This window comes from Montipora foliosa, chromosome 9 (genome assembly GCF_036669935.1).
Source record: "Montipora foliosa isolate CH-2021 chromosome 9, ASM3666993v2, whole genome shotgun sequence".
In the NCBI taxonomy this organism is placed as follows: Eukaryota; Metazoa; Cnidaria; class Anthozoa; order Scleractinia; family Acroporidae; genus Montipora; species Montipora foliosa.
Window position 1 is genome coordinate 11,573,078 of NC_090877.1, and position 6,693 is coordinate 11,579,770.

Here is a 6,693-nt window from a genome sequence, read left to right on the forward strand (position 1 = left end):
CATGACAGACTAGACATGGTGGTGAAAAGGGTGAACTAACAACATGTCAACCACCAACAACAACAACTTTAGTAGCCTTTTCCTAACAAAACAAATTACAATAAAGGAAATGATATAATAAAAAGAGAAATGACTTCCTCAATAACTATAAAAGCTAAGGAAAGTAAGAAGCCAAATTAAAAACGATTAAAGACACGTCGAACACAAAAGTAACACACAACAAAACTAGAGTACAGTCGGCTATCTAAACTGTATACATAACCTATACATCGATATATAAAAACGTAACTTAAAATTGGTCCTTAATGTAGCAAGCAAGCCTGAAAATGCCTTTTTACCGAAAAGTCCGGCTTTCAAAATACGGAACCAAACGTCTAGCATGGAAACGAAGCTAAGCTGTTTTCCGCTTTGTTTTGAATTCAAACATTGTCCCAAGTAAGCTTACTATATTTTTTTTCATCATGAAAAATGTTAATTAATAGTGGATACTTGAATTAGACACTTCATATAGAAAGTATTTTAGCCTCGAGATCTTATTTATACAGACTCTATCCATTGATATGTCCTCTTGATAACGTGAAGAGAAAGAACTTAGATATTTATGCTTTCTTTTATTATTTTTTTTAATTTTTTTTGGATCTGGTGTTAGTGTTATCTAAAGTGCGGAGGTGTTCATGAAAACAGTCTTTTAAACTTCGTTTAGTTTCTCCTATGTACTTTAGATGATATCTGGTACATAAAATCATGAAGATAAGGTTTTTTAGTTTCGCAAGTTATCTGGGAATTAATGGAGCGTGTTCCGCAGTAGATAAGAATGTGTAGTTGGTTAGTCCATGGAAAATGTAAGGACAGGTAGCACAGTTTTTGCCACAAGGAAAAGAAACGGAACTCAAGGAAGTGCGGTATTAAAATGATTTACATTACATGAGAAACAGCTAAACTGTCCCCTAATGTAACTGACATTCTAATCGTCCCTGGGGCTGCTCAGTCCAGAAACGAAACACTACTTATTTTTTGTTTCGTTTCCTCATCTATTTTGACTTCAGGGTGAACTATTTACACAATGAGGTTGGGTGACCCATCAAAACAGAGTTTGTTGAATTGAAAATCTTAACATCTATGAGATGCAAAAACAAACTTGCGAACACATGAATTATCGCAAATCATAATGCTCACAAACATAAACGCGAAGGAAATGGATAATAGATATGAAGTTTTTTACTATCTGAATGATTTTGGGTTAGATCAAATTGTTGAAAAATCTTCGTGTTAATGAGTAATGTAAACAATCTTCGCAATAGTAAGTCGTAGCAATATTTAATAAACTGGGTTAACCAGGAACCACACTCAAAGAAATATTGAGGGCTTCCCAAATAAACTTCATTTTACAAGAGAATGACTGAACAAATCTTTTTCTGACGTTAAAAACTATGGCTACCCATTAATCATTTGCCACAAAATTGCTGTCATTTTTATGAAAACTGCTCGCGTATCAAATTTCAACCCACGTATGGAAATTAGTTAACATTTACACAACAAGATGGGAAGGCAGAAAAATCTCACAAAACCTTTTCCGGGCAAAACTTTTATTGACACAAACAACATATTTGCGATTAGAGGCAAAAACACAAAATGTGTGCAAACAAGCAACACACTCCGTGTCGAAAACCGTGTCGAAAACCTATGATACGCAACGAAATAAATTTCTCACCGGAGTTCAGGACCAAACCCTTTTTTGAAGAACCTTTTCTTTGAATGAGGAAGCAAAAAGTGGACAACAAGCTTTCTTTCAAATAATTGTTGACTAACAAAAAATAGTGAAATTTCCAATTGTTTTTTTTTTTTTTTTGTCACCTGAACACTGTGCAGAGTTTAGTACGAATTAATAAAATTATAAATAGCCAGACAACAGAGATCTGGCTGTTTTCGATTCCTTCTCTGAGTTTGTTAAACTCCATATCCAACCAGAAAAAGTTACCGAAGAATTTGCCATTTAGTTTCGGCGTTGTACATAACACCACAGTAAAATATTAGAAATACAGCTCACTTTAATATCAGACAGCGAAAGATTCAATTGCTGTCGAAGTCCGTTATTCGTCACTTTTAAGATTCCACATATTCATTTTTCACCGCTGGTGTTGTTTATCGAATTGACGTTCCATTCTTGAGCTCCATTGCATGTTTGTGGAGTGTCCACCGGATAGAATCTACCTGAATCTACGCATTTCTACTGCTCCCTGAAACCTACCAAAGATACGCGCAGAAGACTCTAGGCAAAAAGACAATACTTAGCAGGGGAATGACAGGAAAGACCTATTGTGCAACGTTTCCATTTTTCCGACAAGGAAAAAAAATAAAACGGAGAAATTGATATGACGAACGGGGATGTTCGTCATATCAATTTCTTCCTACCCATTGCCCAGGCCTCCGTGAACCTAAATATCAACAAAGGAGGGAATGGACACAAAAACCCTATTTGTGAACAAATATTTGATTAATTTTCTAATCGCGTGTATCGCGGGTATCTGGAGTGTAGTTTGACAAGTTGATTACCTTGCAATGTTCCGTGCGTGATCTACTATGTTGTAATAGATAATAGTGAAAATGCTCCCAAAACAAAGCTGAAATACAAGATACTTCCTTCTTCTCTAAGTGTCGAAGACTAACTGTATTGCCACACTCCTTCCAATAAGCACTCCGTTACTTACACTTATACGTTGATGGTTATATACTGTTTCGGGTTGAACCCGTTTTTCTCTGGGTTAAATGTGTAATTCGCATTTTGTATACAGTCTCTACCCAAATTCCTTGCAACAGGCCTATACAAATTTGAAGCTTCTGCGGCTTACTTCCCCCTCACAATGTTGTTTGCGCGCGAGGTTCTGAGCCCATTTACCAGATCAGCATTGTGAGAGGGCAAGGTTTGCAAAGTGTGTCAACAATTTTGTCCAAGAGTAGGTTGAATATGTACTCTCTACCTAGTTAAAATTCTTTGGTCAACCCAACAGTCTGAAAAGCGATTTTCTTTATGGGGTGTCGTTAAAAGGGGGCGTGGTATTTTGGGAAGGGGGGAGGGGGGTTAAAACAAAGCAGAAAAAAGGTCCGAAATCTGACCTTAACACAGTCCATTACCGCCCTTTCCTCGTACCCTTTGCTCTTACCTCCCCTGCTTCCTCCCCCCGCCCCCCCCCCCCCCCACCAACAACACTGTCAATATTTTTCCTTTGTGTCACTGTTTTTCTCTTGTATCTACTACCTTTTGACACCCGCAATGTTAATTGTACTACCCTTCCCGTTTGTTGAACCCTCTCAAATGAAAATCCTTGACTTTCACTACTACAAAACACTGCGTGTAGGTACGGGTTACTCCCTACATGTCCCAGCTAGTACCTTGTTTATTTCCAGGAGGCTCTGACACTTCTCGGTGAAAAAATATAAATTCAAGAGATTTCTCTGTGGTCATACTGTAATTTGCATTTATTTTTCCACATGGTCTGACATGAAAACATTGTGAATCCATACACCTTATTCCAAAATGGCCGCCATTTTAGTATTCTTTTGTTTCCATGCAAAATTGGCCCTTATGGCCTGGATTTCAAACGTAAGATTCAAAAAGAATATTTAACCTTGAACGAGGCCATAAGGGCCAAACAATTTGCATGGAAAAAAAGAATACTTAAAGGTGACTATTTTGGAATAAGGTGTATGCACTGACTCGTAGAGCTCAGCTGGTCTTTCATGTACCGGATCCGACCTAATTAATGTCCATAAAACAAAAGAACAAAGCGAACATAACAATACCTAATTAGCAAGGTCTAATCGGAATAGCAGTGGCTCTTTTGTCCTCTGCCCTTTAAGTCCGGTATATGAAAATCTACTTCAGAGCTTGAAGAACTGAAATCAAACTCTTAACCAAGTTCAGCCCAGTAGAAATCTGCATTGAGGACTACTTTACGAACAAAGCATATAAATGGCTCGAAGAGGCAAACAGTAAAGGCGAAACTAGCGCTCCTAGCATCGACCGACAAGGCAAGCGTCGAATTATGGACAAGAAATTAACTGGCAAGTGCCTGCCAATGACGAAAAAAGACTCGACTAGCAACCAAATATGTGGTCTCGAAGACAAGAATATCTAAAATCTTTCTACTTCGCATTCTACCATAGCACACCGAGGAAGGGCCAAGAAAGAGCCTACACCAGAAAAGGTTATTCAGGCATGACGTAGAGGGTTTTCCACTTGCTTGTTACAACGTGCAGCCTCCCCCAGCAACAGACAAGTAAACGGCCGACCACTAAAACAATGCAATCAATTATCCAATTAAAACAGACGACTTCATGAATCAAGAAGAAATCTCGTTAATTGAGTTAAAAAGCTTGACATGTCATCGTCAAGAACAACCACACACATGGCTTTTTTCATATTTCTGATCACTTTACAAAGTGCTCGTGGATCAGTCCTCTCACAGTACTCCAGTGGTCACTGAGTTAGAGAAACAGCTTTACATGTTTCGATTTCCGAAAACGCTGCTTAGGGACAACGGAGGAGAATTCAAGAAAAAAAAGCGTGAGAAATCTCCATAACATGCACAACCAGGAGCCCATCGAGGGGAGCTTCTATCTACCATACTTGGCCTTTCTCGAGTGGTATGTCCAGGTTTGACCCTACTTAGATGCACGCGGATTTCAATAAGCGTCACGAAGTGTCCCCTTGCTCTTCTCGCCAACTTCAACACCACTCGTGTCTCGGAATACAGACAATTTATGTCACAAAGTGTCCCCCAAATGCCGCTCTTTAAGTAAAGATTAATTGCTGCATTTACCCAAAGCTAAAAATAACGCTAACCTTTACGCTTACCTTATTGTTGAAAATAGGCGGCAAATGCTTAAACGTAAAGGGACAATTCGTGTTGGATGTCAAAATTGGGCGTGCATCTAATTAGGGTCAAACCTGGACACAAGTGTCTCGAGTAGAGGTATTTATAGAACACCTCCCTTGGGAGGTTCAGCACTCCCACTGTTGTAAAAACCAATCAAAACAGAGCTATCTCAGCGTCAAGGGAAATATGATACTTTTCGCGGGGAAACCTGAGCCCTGTTCCTAAAAATAAATTTACTCGGGAAAGGGTTGACTCAAGGAATTCGTGGACATAGAGCTCCCCTTGATCAGCTCGTGACACAACATAAAATTTGCACACGGTGCAACTGGAACGCCAAAGGAGAACAAAACAACAGCACGCCCAAAATAAACATAAATGTTCATGCAATCGACTAAGTAGTGTGCATAGTGAGGTACATGAAACAGCATATAAGAAAACATCTCACTACATATAGCCATAGGGAAAACTCCCTCTTGTGTAGCATTTCGTGAAGAACCAAACAACGAATATCATGATACGCAGCAAGCGACCAAGCACCAGAGTATGTTATCCAACGATGGATGCCGGAAAGGAAATGAGCAAAGCATACAGAATCAGAGAGCGACAGAGGAAGCAGATGAGGACATAACAATCGAAAAAGGAAAATGCACAGGCCGGACGGGCAAAAGCAGTCAAACACCGACGAAACAACACAATCCTGTAAAAGAAATAACTGAATGTATCATGGACATCAAACTAAGTACAATAAGAATTCGATGACTGTGTTACAATAAGAATCGTTAAAGTACAGCTACACAACTCCGCCATGGCCGGTCCCAAGCCCGGATGAGAAACGAGGATGGGGCGTGGGGCGTGCAACCCCACCCCGTAAAACAGTTGATGCTACAGAAACCAATATCAGAGAACAGGATGTCAATGGTGCAAGGAATGAAGAACCCCAGAATCTGGGGATGATGACAGATGACAGCCAAACCCAACCGGCCGGGCGCTGGCATCTCAAAACCGGATATCCTTAATCCTAAATCAAAACTACGGATAGGATGCGGGGATGTTAGAACACTTTACCAAACAGGAAAGCTAAAGCAAGTTACAAGAGAAATGGAGAACTATAACATCGAAGTTCTCTATGTGAGTGAGGCAAGATGGATATACTCGGGAAGGAGGTGGCTTTTTACAGGTCACACTATACTCTTTCCGGCCGAACAGATAACCATCACAGCAATGGAGTTGCCATCATTGTCAACAGGATGGTAGAGAAAACAGTTTTGGAGTAGAAGCCGATCAAAGATAGGCTCCTCAAGGTAAGATTCAAATCCAAGTTCGTCAAAATGACTGTGATTGTCTGTTATGCACCAACAGAGGATGCGAAGGAGATAAAACACGAATTTTACGATCAATTGGAGAAGGCCATTCGGAATACATCCCAGCATTATTTGCTGTTAGTGACTGACGATCTTAATGCTAGAGTTGGAATGGATAACACTGGTAAAGAAAGAACGATGGGTACGCATGATTATGGATATATCAACAATAATGGCGAAAGACATGTTGAGCTGTGGGAAGAGACAGGGGCACCCAACGACCAATTTGTTGTAAAATGTATCATTATACCCCAGTTAATGAAAATAAATGTTATTAAGGCATTTTCAGGTGTTTTTCAGTGTTGCTGGGGAAACATAATCGGTTCCTTTTTCCCAGCAAGACACACAAGAAATTTCCCAGCCAGCTAGATAAAATTGGTTGGTTTCCCAGCCAGCTGATCAAATTTATTTCCCAGCCAGGAATTCCGCGCGCTTTCAAATACCTCGATCCGAAA